The following is a 13,727-nucleotide window of genomic DNA, read 5'->3' on the forward strand; positions in this document are numbered from 1 at the left end:
TAACACTATTTGATGGCAAGTTTCGAATAATTACGTTAGTAGAAATCCCTTTTAAAATTTTCATAGTTCAGTTATCCGTTTTAGATGCAATAGTCACCAGAATAATCCTGCTGTTTCGATTAACATTGTACGTGATACCGTCGACGCCAGGACCCTTGCAACCTTTAGATAAAGTAATCCTGTTGTCCAACCAGATTTCTTCGATATAAAAGAAACGTCTACCTTATTCTCTTAATTTACATTGGTGCACTAAATATTTCTATCGCAGTTAATTACAGCAATTTCGATTAACTTCTTGTAGCCGGGGTTCACACTTACTTAACATTTTGTGTTTGAGATCATGGTTGTCTCTGACTGTAAAATTATTGATTCATAAAACCAACCACTGTAATTTCGGCCATGTGGCCATTGTGAAATGGAATAGAGCAAAAATGTGCTACAGCAAATGTGAGAACCTTAAAAAAAATGTGACATGTGTATATGCCGTCGATAGATTTGTATATTGGGTATTTAACGTTACCGTTGTTATTATCTTTTACATGAACCACATCAGATCACTACTCTGACACGATTTGCAACCGATCCGTTTTATTGCAACTAACACTGAACTTTGTATTTACAGGTACTAGCTTTTGCTTTGATGAGGGCAACAGCTGAAACGTAGTCATAAATAAGGTAACATATTAAGCTGTTTATAGAGCCAATCACGAAGAGCGAATAGATCTAAAACGTCATGCGAACAGAGGCATTTAAAGTGAAAAGAACATAAACAAAAAATTCAAGGTAAGGCAGATTCCCGGCTGAGATTTGTTGGAACAGCCCTCAGGAAGTGTGATCTACCAACTAACGAGGTAACTTATCAAACTTTCGTGTGAATAATGGGTCAGTGTGGGATCGTAACCACACATGATTTATAGTGGAGAAAACTGAAAAAACAGCTGTTTACTAAGGATGAAATGCATCAAATCAAAGCGTACGTTCATAGAGGAGCCCACCAACATTCTTTTCCCCCTGCGTGTATGTCACAAAGAGCCCATGAAGTAAACTAGAGAGATTCGAGCTTATATCACAAATTGTTCTTCCGTTGCGACTTTTGCGACTGGAACAGGAAAGACGGTGGGCTACGTACCTGAAGTACGTTCACGATAACTTGCGTTGTACAATTTACAGGGTGGTCAGAGACAGTCCGAAAAACTTCTAAGTGTGTAACTGGCAGATTGCGCAGTAAAATAATTGACCAAAAAAATTCGATACATTGCGCCGTTTCCTGATTAATTAACGTTAAAGCTAGCCAATCAAACCTCTGGGCACGCAAGTTACAGCGCCTGCTAGAGGCGGTGTCGCCAAGGTGTTCATCGTTCGGTTTCGTAAAACCAAACAAGAGAGCGACACAGTAATTAGACGTGGAAGGGTAGTAAGGATCGCACCCGAGCCAAAGGCTGAACGGCCTTGTGCGAGGTCATCTACGTTACGCCAACAACTGACCTAATTGTATAAGTTAGGCCGCTTAAACTATCACGTGCAGCTGTCTGACTGGCTAATATCAATGCTAATCAACTCGGAAACCGAGGAACGTCTTGTTTATCAGCACAACATGCTTTGCAACACCCTTAAAAGCTTTTCAAACAGTTTCCGACCACCCTTCGACGAAGATATACAGTAGGTGATGGATTCCCTTTGTCGACAAGACACCGTTGAAGCGTGTGCTGCATGTATTCTCTTGTAGGGACATTTCAATACAAGGTACGTGTAGTTCTGGCTTACCTACCATCCACGAACTGAAGTAGCCGCCATAGTGCAGGGGTAGCTAATTCGAGAAGCAATCAAAATGCTTTGGTTCCTGGGTCGATACCAACCACTGCTTACTTTTCGAATAAAAAGCATCAACAGTAGTGGTCAAAGGCACCCGGTACGAGTCACCGTCGTTCTACCAACGGCCTTGTCCACGAGGGTGGAAGAATGGATTGCGTATCGGGGCACCGTTGTGCTCTTGCGGTGGGAAATTGCACCAAAAGGCAGATGAATCAGCAATGATCAACGAAAGCACGCCGTCAAACACACATAGTGTAGCACGTAATTGTGAAAACTGTAATGATGATCTTTCCATTGAGCAGATATTCGTGATTAGTCCACCATTCCAAAAGTAAGGTGACCATGAAAGAAATATTGTGTAACCAACGAAAGATTAACATTCTACGAACCGGAGAATACAATTTCAGAAATCTGAATGTTTTCGGGAAGTTAAATAATTTTAAAACGCACATGAAAAGACTTAAGATAGATATATTGGTGTCAGTGATGTGAAATGGAAAGGAGATTACGATTTCTGATCAGAGTGATAGAGAGTGGTATCAATAGGTACACAAAAAGGTGTAGCGGAATTTCCGCCACGAATGATAGCAGAGCAGCGAATGAGTTATTGTGAACGCTTCAGTCATGGGATTATTCCCATCAGAATCAACAGAAAAGAAACCCCAACAACATAATTTGTGGTATACATGGAGACGTTACAAACAGAAGATGAAGAATGAGATTTTCACTCGGCAGCGGAGTGTGCGCTGATATGAAACTTCCTGGCAGATTAAAACTGTGTGCCCGACCGAGACTCGAACTCGGGACCTTTGCCTTTCGCGGGCAAGTGCTCTACCATCTGAGCTACCGAAGCACGACTCACGCCCGGTACTCACAGCTTTACTTCTGCCAGTATCTCGTCTCCTACCTTCCAAACTTTACAGAAGCTCTCCTGCGAACCTTGCAGAACTAGCACTCCTGAAAGAAAGGATATTGCGGAGACATGGCTTAGCCACAGCCTGGGGGATGTTTCCAGAATGAGATTTTCACTCTGCAGCGGCGTGTGCGCTGATATGAAACTTCCTGGCAGATTAAAACTGTATGCCTGACCGAGACTCGAACTCGGACCTTTGCCTTTCGCGGGCAAGTGCTCTACCAGTGCAGCGGAGTGTGCGCTGCAGAGTGAAAATCTCATTCTAGAAACATCCCCCAGGCTGTGGCTAAGCCATGTCTCCGCAATATCCTTTCTGTCAGGAGTGCTAGTTCTGCAAGGTTCGCAGGAGAGCTTCTGTAAAGTTTGGAAGGTAGGAGACGAGATACTGGCAGAAGTAAAGCTGTGAGTACCGGGCGTGAGTCGTGCTTCGGTAGCTCAGATGGTAGAGCACTTGCCCGCGAAAGGCAGTCCCGAGTTCGAGTCTCGGTCGGGCACACAGTTTTAATCTGCCAGGAAGTTTCAGAAGATGAAGAGCTACTGATGTATGTGAGGAGAGTGAAGGTGTAAATTAGCATGTAAAGTGAGAGGAAAACATAATATCATGGAGGACAGAGACACTTCAGTAGTAGAAGGAAAAGAAGACATAGTTATGCGAGAATATTGGTGCAGTAGGAGGAATAAGAAAAGAGAGTTATGATTGCGTTCTCCAATAAACTGCAGGTAGTAAGAGCGAACAGACCGTTCAAAAATCGCAACAGGAGGAGGTATTCTTGGAAATGGCCTCGATTTATGGGAAGATTTGAGCTGGATTACATCATGGCGATACAGAGCCCTGCAACTCAGGTACTGGATTGTAATGTTTACCTAGAAGCAGGTATAGACACAGGTCATAATGATGAAGAGTATCCTGAAATTTAAGACAACTGTGCGCAAGAATCAATGTGGAGAGAAGTGAAATGCTTAATTCTGAAGAATGGTGTGGTGCATTTGAAGTTATCTATAGCTATAGAGACTGAGATGGAAACAGGTGGCTCAACTCAAGAAGAATGGACATCTCTGATAAAGCCAGTCACAGAAGTAGAACACACAACATAGACTGAAGGAAATAATTGCGACGTAACCTTCGTAATGGAAAAAGTACATCAATTCGTCAACAAAAGAAAGAATTACCAACATGTAATAATATGAGCTTCTACGGAATAAAATAATTAGGATATACGAGGAAGCTAAAGCGAAATGGCTACAGGAAAAAATGGAAAGAAATAAAAAAAGCAAGGGTCGTCGGATGACATTAAAAACGAAGGCGCCAACATTAAATCGTAAGATATTATATTGTTAAAAAAAGAAACACTGAGAATCTGTTAGTTGACGATCGGTATGGCTTTAGGCAAAGGAATGGCAGTTTTGAGGATGCGTTTGATAATGGAAGCAAAAGTTAAGAAAAATCACGGCTCGTTCATAGGATTTCTCGACGTAAAAAGGCGTGCTACAACGTGAAACACAGATTTTCTAAATTCTCAAGAAAACTTGTATATGCCCTAGGGAGAGACGGGTAGCGTACAATATATGCAAACACGGTAGAGAATATTAAGAATGGAGGACAAAGAACAAAGTTCTTCGATCAGAAAGGTTATAAGACAGCGTTTGTAGTGCTTACTGATCAATCTATACATAGTAGAAGCAATGAAGAAAATAAAAGGAATGTTAAGATTTAGGATTAAAACTCAGGGCAAAGGAATGTCAGTGATAATATTAACTGGCGACAATGTTATCCTTAATCAAAGTAATAAACAATTAAAGGACCTGTTCAATGGAATGATCATCTTATTAATATTCGCTATGGATTGAGAGAGAACTATATAAAGGTGACAGTAAGGAAGAATATTATAAACAATGTTAATGATAAACTGTGGTGTTGTAGAAGGATGTTGAAAATGATTTGAACTAATAAGAAATTAGAATGTTCTCAGTAGAATAGGCGAGGAAAGGAGTATATGGAAAACATTGACAAGAAGAAGAGACAAGATAATATGACATGGGTAAAGACAGCAAGGAATAACTATCATTGATGGATCTGTAGAGTGTAAAATCTGTAAGAAGAGACAAGAACTGGAAAGCATCCTACAAGTAACGGAGGCGCTATTCGGAAATGTCAGGGCTGGGTCACGAGAGGAATTTGTGGCGAGCCGCATCTAACCACTCAGATGACAATTGAGCCCCCCTCCAACCCACTCCCCACCCCATCAAAAAATAGTCAAACTATTTTAATAAAATTGGGTTCCTGTGATATAAATGATTTACATCAGTCAATGTAGGGTAATGGGTTACAGGGACAGCTCATTCACAGGAAAACAGTATATTCCTAAATAAATTCGTTTCCGCCAGTATTTCCGGATGCTAACACTCTCGCAAGTACAGAAAACTGTCAACTCGGATGTACAGACTTAATGTGAAGTGAAAAGACTATGTCATCTATATCCAAGATTCGAGTAGTTGGACCTGTGCACAAATAGAATAAAAATCCCGAAAGTCATCAGTGCCTCAGGTCGGAACATGTATTCCTTAAGAATGAACCTACAGTTTTCATTTGGAGGTTCGGACATTCAGGTTCCCAAGCAGACTCTTTAAAAGAAAGTATTTCCTAAGATACTGTAACCCACCAGCATCTTTATGGATTTGGAAATCATATTCTTCAGTTGTCGTATAATAAATAGAAACAAATTGCTTAGGCATTATCAAACATTCTTGTTATTGCTGTTTCACAGCGGCCTCAAATCTGTATGGAGTACAGGAAATACTCAAGACAACGCTAACAACAACGTGATGTTGCGGACTACGGTTGTATGTGCTGTAAAAACTGGACAAATGCTTGATGCTATAAAGTACAGATCTTAGATCACACCGACATCGAAGGAACTATTTTACCATTTCAGAACAAAAACAGTCTTGGTTGCGAAATGCTGCAGCCAACATTCTGAAACGCTTTTAAACCGGTTGCTGTAACAGCCTGCCACGATGAAATACGAAATTTTCTATTTTACAAATGCTGTCTGGCATTTTAGGGCGCTAAATAGTCATGAAATGATTTTTACGCCAGTTAATCAAACGAGATTCATTGATGGTTCATGATCGGAATTTGATTTACACGTGGCATAATGGTATTCAGACTTAGTATAAGTAGATATTCCATCACGGATAGATGACAGGTAGGTTCGTAATTATTCAGGCAGACCATGCATCCATAATATGCTGCATGGAAATCGATCTTCTGCTTGACAGTTTCAATTTCCGTAAGACTACGCAAGTCAAATAGCGCCAGGCAATCGTCTTTTATTCCTTCGTTAATAGCTTTGTCTGTGTGTGTGAGCATACGATGTATTCAGTCCCTCACGCCCCGTTGCTGACCGAAAATGTAGTTTTACGCCTGAGGGACCTACTTCGGGGAGAAGAGAATCTTACAAAATTCTCAGGAGGTTGTAGATTCGATGCTCTATGCCTGAATAGGGATTCATAAATATAATCATATAAATGTAGGAATATGGGTAATAAATATAACATGTGACAATTTCTTACAAGATTAGATTCCAGAAACCTGTATTACAAAACTCTTTTTCGATGCTGAAACAGGAAAACGAATGGAAAAACGGCAGCATACAAAGTTTATTGAGTGTTTTTTGCTGTTAAACACTTGCCACATTTTTCTCCTATTTCAGTCAACACTCTGTATCTCATATAGAGATGCCTTCCATTTTTTGCCATACAATATTATTACTTTTATGGCTACAAGAATTACAATTAAACTGGGAGCAAATCACAGTTATTCTGTTTCTTCCCAAGTAAATTTTCCTCGTGTCTTTCACACTTGCTTCAAGATATTTTTATTTTGTTTTATACTCTTTATGTATGATCATCTTTTCTCCACAGTCACACTACGTGTATAGTGCCTTGGAAAAGTTTACCACATTTACACATAGAATCTCATCAAATTTTTCGTTAATAATTAATGTTACATATTGAGTATCAAGAATGCTGAAGATTAAATGGGTAGATCAATAACTAATGAGGAGTTATTGAATAGGATTGGGGAGAAAAGAAATTTGTGGCACAACTTAACTAGAAGAAGGAATCGGTTGGTAGGACATGTTCTGAGGCATCAAGGGATCACCAATTAAGTTCAAATGGTTCAAATGGCTCTGAGCACTTTGGGACTTAACTTCTGTGGTCATCAGTCCCCTAGAACTTAGAACTACTTAAACCTAACTAACCTAAGGACATCACACACATCCATGCCCGAGGCAGGATTCGAACCTGCGACCGTAGCAGTCCCGCGGTTCCGGACTGCGCGCCTAGAACCACTAGACCACCGCGGCCGGCATCAATTAAGTATTGGAGGGCAGCGTGGTGGGTAAAAATCGTAGAGGGAGACCAAGAGATGAATACACTAAACAGATTCAGAAGGATGTAGGTTACAGTAGGTACTGGGAGATGAAGAAGCTTGCACGGGATAGAGTAGCATGGAGAGCTGCATCAAACCAGTCTCAGGACTGAAGACCACAACAACAACATTGAGTATCAACTCATGTTTTAAACTTTTGTGTGTTATATCCTTTTTCTATTAGTTACTAGCTGAACGTATATAATTTTGCCTGAACTACTGAGGTCATGTATCAGTATTGCGTACGAGGAGTGATGACTGCTTGGTTCTTACTGATAATGAGTCACTCATAATATTTTGAGGAATGGTAATGTAGTTGAAATGTATAAAAATATATGGAGAATCGTTGGGGAATTAGATACAAAGAGCCATGGCTGAGAGGCGAAAATGTATGGAGAATCGCTGGGGAATTAGATACAAAGAGCCATGGCTGAGAGGCGAAAAGTAATCGACTGCGGATATCAGGAAGGTGAGACTGGCACTGATATCTGTGAAACAAAATACTCGCAGACAGAAGTGGTTGTGTCAAGTGTATGGCTCGCTGTTGTTGTGCTAGCTTAAACGGCACTGTTAGAATTGCATGCAACGTAAGAGTTTAAAAGAAATAGTTAAATCACAGGACTGTGGTTATGTACCCACGATAGGAATAGGTACAACGTTCTGACCCCAAAATTACCAATATTTCAAACTGTAAGAAAAAGATAACATGTTGACTTGTACAAATAAGAGAATTTCTCGAAGGTGAGATTTTTTCGAGGATAACCTAAACAGGTAAAAAAAAATTTTTTTTTTTAAGTTGAACATGGCTCTCGCTTTCTCTGAGGAATTTTATAGCTAAGTTTATTACGTTTCGAGCTCCACTTGCCAGCGAGCCTTATAGATTGTGACTCAGCTGGTAAGTTACGCCCCTCTGTGTCCCTCTATTGACAAGTCATACACAGTGATGAACATTGTCGCTAGGACTGGATGTAGTGGAGGCCAGTTGTGCGTGCGTGACGGTGGATTGATAGCCCCTTCTGTAGTCCGGCCCTATGGCATGAAGTGTTATACAGCTCTTGTATGATGCTTGTCGACCCCACAGACAGCAAGATTATTTTACGAATAACATTTAAATGCTGTCTCTATCTACATCTTTCACTTTACATACATAGAAGTTACTATAAACGTGAGATTACACAGTTCATGTAAGTGTACGACGAGGATGAAGTATGTTATACCATTTTTCGCAAATATATCGACGATGCTGCAAGACAACGGAAATGAGACACTCTCCGTCGTTGAAATTAGCTCTATAATGAAACTACATAAGTACGGTATTGTATGCAGCTGACCAAATAATAACACAAAAAGCAGAAAATGATATGCGATATTTAGCTACCTTTTTAAGTCAATATAAACTACTGTTGCGTGAAGGTACGTGTTACTCTCGCATTCCAAGTTGACACAGGACGCGTGGCCAATGGGAGGGACTGCAAATGGGAAATGCATTTACGATCGCATCCTTCAGCCTCCGCATTGTGTGGTAACTTGATTTTCGCAGGTAATACCGTCTGCAGCACTTCGCTCTTGAGCATTATACCTTTACGTTATAAACCTGTAATCTATTTTTTTTAAATTATTTCATTTTCAAGATTCTGATATTCTGTTGTTGTATGTTAACTCTGCAATATATAACAAAAAATGGTTCAAATGGCTCTGAGCACTATAGGACTCAACTGCTGAGGTCATTAGTCCCCTAGAACTTAGAACTAGTTAAACCTAACTAACCTAAGGACATCACAAACACCCATGCCCGAGGCAGGATTCGAACCTGCGACCGTAGCGGTCTTGTGGTTCCAGAGTGCAGCGCCTTTAACCGCACGGCCACTTCGGCCGGCAATATATAACATCCTCCGTGCTTAATTTTTGATGCAGTTGAGATGTGGGCCATAAGGACACACCGAATAGTAATCCGTTGTAGTTGCCACATACTTTATTCAATCAAAAAGCATTATCAAATCACAATCACAATAATAAAGGCGATTGCCTTATAAAGCCAGATCACTTGGATAAATGAGGAACAAATTTCTTTAACTAGAACAAGACCCATAAAAACATGAATACTGAATATAACTGGGTAAACTAACTCAGATAAACTTCATTACTTAGGTGAAACTAATACCCACACGATTCCTATCAGAACTCTAATTACTTCCAATCAGCTAAAGAATACATTAAGAGACAGAACACGGATCTTGTAAGATTTGACTAGCCAACTTTCCTAAATAGAACACTATTCCTAAAAGCTTTATTACATAAAATCGCTTCCACGACTAAGGAGGTGCTTTAATTTGACCAAATAAAATTTTCAGGTTTACTTAACTCAGTAGATTAATCAGCAATGTTGTTAAAATCATTACTTCTAGAACATGACCATATGGCAATAGCCCCTAAAATGAGGCCGCTTCAATACTGCGTGTGAATTAGTGATAGACGTGAGCACACCAAAGGATTTTAATCAATACAAGATATCCACGATACAGCAAATGAAATAGAAATGTACTCAACTTTGCACTGCAATTGAACTTCAGACACCATAACTTTTCACAGGAAGGATGGAATCACAAGACAGCAGGGCCTAAAATATCACTCTGTCACCGTGGTACTCTGCTCCCAGTTTGCTCGCGTCGGCCAGTGCCAATTATCTGCAACACAAAACACATCAGCGGCGGACAATATTTTGAGGCATGAGATACACAATCTTGTCTAGAGAGCAGGTGATCAATACTTTCAATGGAATCAGCCTCCGTGAGTTACTTGGCCAGTCACGGCCCTTAAAATGTAATTAACCAATTCGCACCACTAAAATACTGTCCTAAAGTTAAAATGACAAGAATTATCTCGGCACACATTAATCACCAAACTACAATAATGAACTACAAGGTAGAATGGAAGAAATATCCTGACATGGCTTGGAACGCCAGACACCGGCTTACGCACTACTCGTTGCACTTCTAGTTACGTGTATAGCCTTGCTTCATGTCGGTTTGTTAGACGTAGCCACACTTCCTTAACTGCTGTCAAGTATCAAGTCACGACACCGAGTTGCGTAATAAACAACTAGAATAATTCCAAATAGTTTTTAGTACAGTGGCACGTTCAGTTAAGATGCACGCTACCCACCGAAGTAATTCGACGACTCCAATTCATTCGGTCTGTGTAGCTTGTAACAGACTCGAAGCAACTTCTCCTTCCAACCTCTAGGAAAACCAGATCACCATGGGCAATGGATCGGCGTTGAACGCTTCAACACGCCGTAGTGGCTGGCCACGCTCCTTCGTCGTGCCGACTCGGTCTCTCCGCGTGCTGCCTACGTATCCAGTCCCATGTCACTGCACCTCACATCGCGGATCCCCACAAAAGAGTCACAGCAGAACGCACGCGGTGCCGTTAAATGCCCGCCGCCAAATTTATGAAGAAGAGCAATCAACATCGTAATCGACTCAAAGTCGAAAATGAGAATCGATGGCAACTGGCGCCAGAAACACACCAGCTCAGCAGTATTCGATACAATTTCTTGTGTTGTCATTGCAGCCAGTTGGTACTCTGGCACTTTTACCCGAAGTCGAAGTCTTAAACCATCCACTATTCTACGGCGGAAGACTGATAACGGGAAGTGGATTGCGTGTTGCAGGTAGTCAGCTGCGGCAGAGCTGTATCTGTTTCTAGTAAATCTGACGGGTGGGGCTAGCGGTGCGCAGGAAGTCCTGCTTGCGATCGTCAAGCCAGGGGCCTGTGCTCGATGTACAAGACCAAGGCCCTCCACTACTCACCCTCCTCACAGAAGCAGGCAGAATGTCGAAGACTGCAGCATCGAGAGGCTCCACAAAAGCTAACTCAACAAGAAAATAATTTTAACATTCTAGATCTCAATATACATTTATTCAAAGCTGAAAGGTTTCGACCATCACAAGATTATCTTCAGACGTAGCCATTCTGATGGACAACGGCTCTGAATGGAGCATGAACTGCTGTATCACGGTAATTACATAGCAGACTACCTTGTAGATAGGGCACCCACAGCTATGAGTAGTCACTCCAGTTGTATTTAGTCCTTTATAACTATTAATAAGAGGGGACGTCCAAGAACGAAGGGCTCAGATTAAAAAAGATGTAAGGCAGGGATGTAGTCTTTCCCTCCTACTGTTCGATCAGTACATCGGAGAAGCAATGTTGGAAATAAATGGAAGGTTTGTGAGTGGAAATAAATTCAGGGTGAAAGGATATCAATGATACGATTCGCTGATGAAATGGTTCAAATGGCTCTAAGCACTATGGGACTTAACATCTGAGGTCATCAGTCCACTAGAACTTAGAACTACTTAAACCTAACTAACCTAAGGACATCACACACATCCATGCCCGAGGCCGGATTCGAACCTGCAACGTAGCGGCCGCGCGGTTCCAGACTGAAGCGCCTAGAACCGCATGGCCACGCCGGCCGGCTATTCGCTGATGACATTGCTATCCTGAGTGAAGGATAGAATTGCATGTGAAGAAGCATTGCATGATATGCTCAATGGAATTAACACTCTAATGAGCACAGAATATGAACCGAGAGTAAATCGAAGAAAGGCGAAAGTAATGAGAAGCAGCAGAAACGAGGATAGCGAGAAACTTAACATAAGGATTAATAGTCACAAAGTAGATAAAGTTAAGGAATTCTGTTACCTAGGTATTATAATAACCTGTGACGGACTGAGCAAGGAGGACATCAAAACCAGACTATCACTGGCAAAAAGGGCTTTGCTGGTCAAGAGAAGTCTACTACTATCAAACTTCACCCTTAATTTGAGAAAGAAATCGGTGAGAATGTACGTCTGGAGCACAGCATTGTACGGTAGTGAAACGCGAACTGTGGGTAAATTGTAACGGAAGAGAATCGAAGCATTTAAGATATGCTGCTACAGGCGAACGTTGAAAATTAGGGGACTGATAATGTAAGGAATCGGGGAGGAAAGGAATATGTGGAAATCACTGACAAGGAGAAGGGACAGGATGATAGGACATCTGTTAAGACATCTGGAAATGACTTCCACGGTACTAGAGGGAGCTGCAGAAGTTAAAAACTGCAGAGGAAGACAGAGATTGGGAAACATCCAGCAAATAATTGGGGACGTAGGTTGCAAGTGCTCCTATCAGATGAAGAGGTTGGCACAGGAGAGGAATTCTTGGCGAGCTGCATCAAACCATTTAGAAGACTGATGACGTCAGAAGAAATTTTACTGGATCACTACCGCTTTCGTGGCACTGTCAGTAGGACACTATGACAGAGGAATCATCCGATTCCCATGTATACGCAGTTCCGTATAGGTAGCAGAGGCAGACCCATCCACTATATTGGAATCCGGATTTTTCATTCTATGGAATACCGCCTGTAAGCGGTGTTTTGTTCTGATGGACAATAAATGTCGGGTAAAAACGTTCCGAGCTTTTCCACTCTAGTGTTTTAGTCGAATGTTCTCCTGAAGATGTGGCTTTTGGTGCCACGAAACGGTAGTGATCCAATAATAAAGGATTAACTACAGCTGAAGGGGTTATTAATATCCGAGATGAATCATGCAGCAGTTGACTGCCGTCAACAACCAATGTCCATGAAAATGGCTAGGTCTGAAGATGATTCAGCAATGATTGAAACCGGTCACCTTTGACTAAATGTGCATTGTGATCTAGAGTTTTATAATTATTTTCAAAGATTATAACTGGATCGCTGAAACACCAATAATATTTTGAAAATTAATAACTCAAAAAAGTTGTGGTAGCTGCAGGACAAACTTGTACGATTAAAGAACAGAATGACACAAAGTAGGCAACAATTCGTTTCTATATTACCTGATGATAGTCAAGGTATTGTTGACCCTATAGGATTAAATTTGAGTTCGAGTAGGTGTGTTTGTATTCCTTATATTTTTATATTCACATTTGTTACGTGTGGTGAAACGACAGCTGAAAAATTGTCTGATGTGAGAGGAATAGCTAAAGTCAAAAAGAAACGAGTTGCACTTACGGAGAGCGATTTAATACCTAGTGGTTCTTATGACACTCACATGATGATGAAATCAAGAGAAAAGTCTCTCAATGTCAAAATGGATGTGGAATATGTTCGTTAATGTCTTTATTACATGCATTCAATGATTCCAAGTCAGAATAGGAAAGAAAAATGTTATTTTTTGTGAAAATATAAAATCTGAAGTTAATACTATATCTATATCGATATTCCACAGTCCTTCTCACAACGCATGGCGGAGGATATCCCATACCACTACTAGTAATTTCCTTTCCTGTTCATCACACAAACAATGAGGGAAAAACGACAATCTGTGTCCGTGCGAGCCCTAATTTCTCGTATCTTACGTTCGTGGTCATTACGCGCAATGTATGTTGGAGGCAACAGAATCGTTCTGCAGTCAGCTTCAAATTCCGATTCTCTAAATTTTCTCAATAGCGTTCCTCGAAAAAATAGGTCACCTACCCACAGGAATTCCCATGTGAGTTCCCAAAGCGTCTTCGTAACACTTATGCGTTGTT

The sequence above is a fragment of the Schistocerca piceifrons genome, chromosome 4, assembly GCF_021461385.2.
Source record: "Schistocerca piceifrons isolate TAMUIC-IGC-003096 chromosome 4, iqSchPice1.1, whole genome shotgun sequence".
NCBI classification, from domain to species: domain Eukaryota; kingdom Metazoa; phylum Arthropoda; class Insecta; order Orthoptera; family Acrididae; genus Schistocerca; species Schistocerca piceifrons.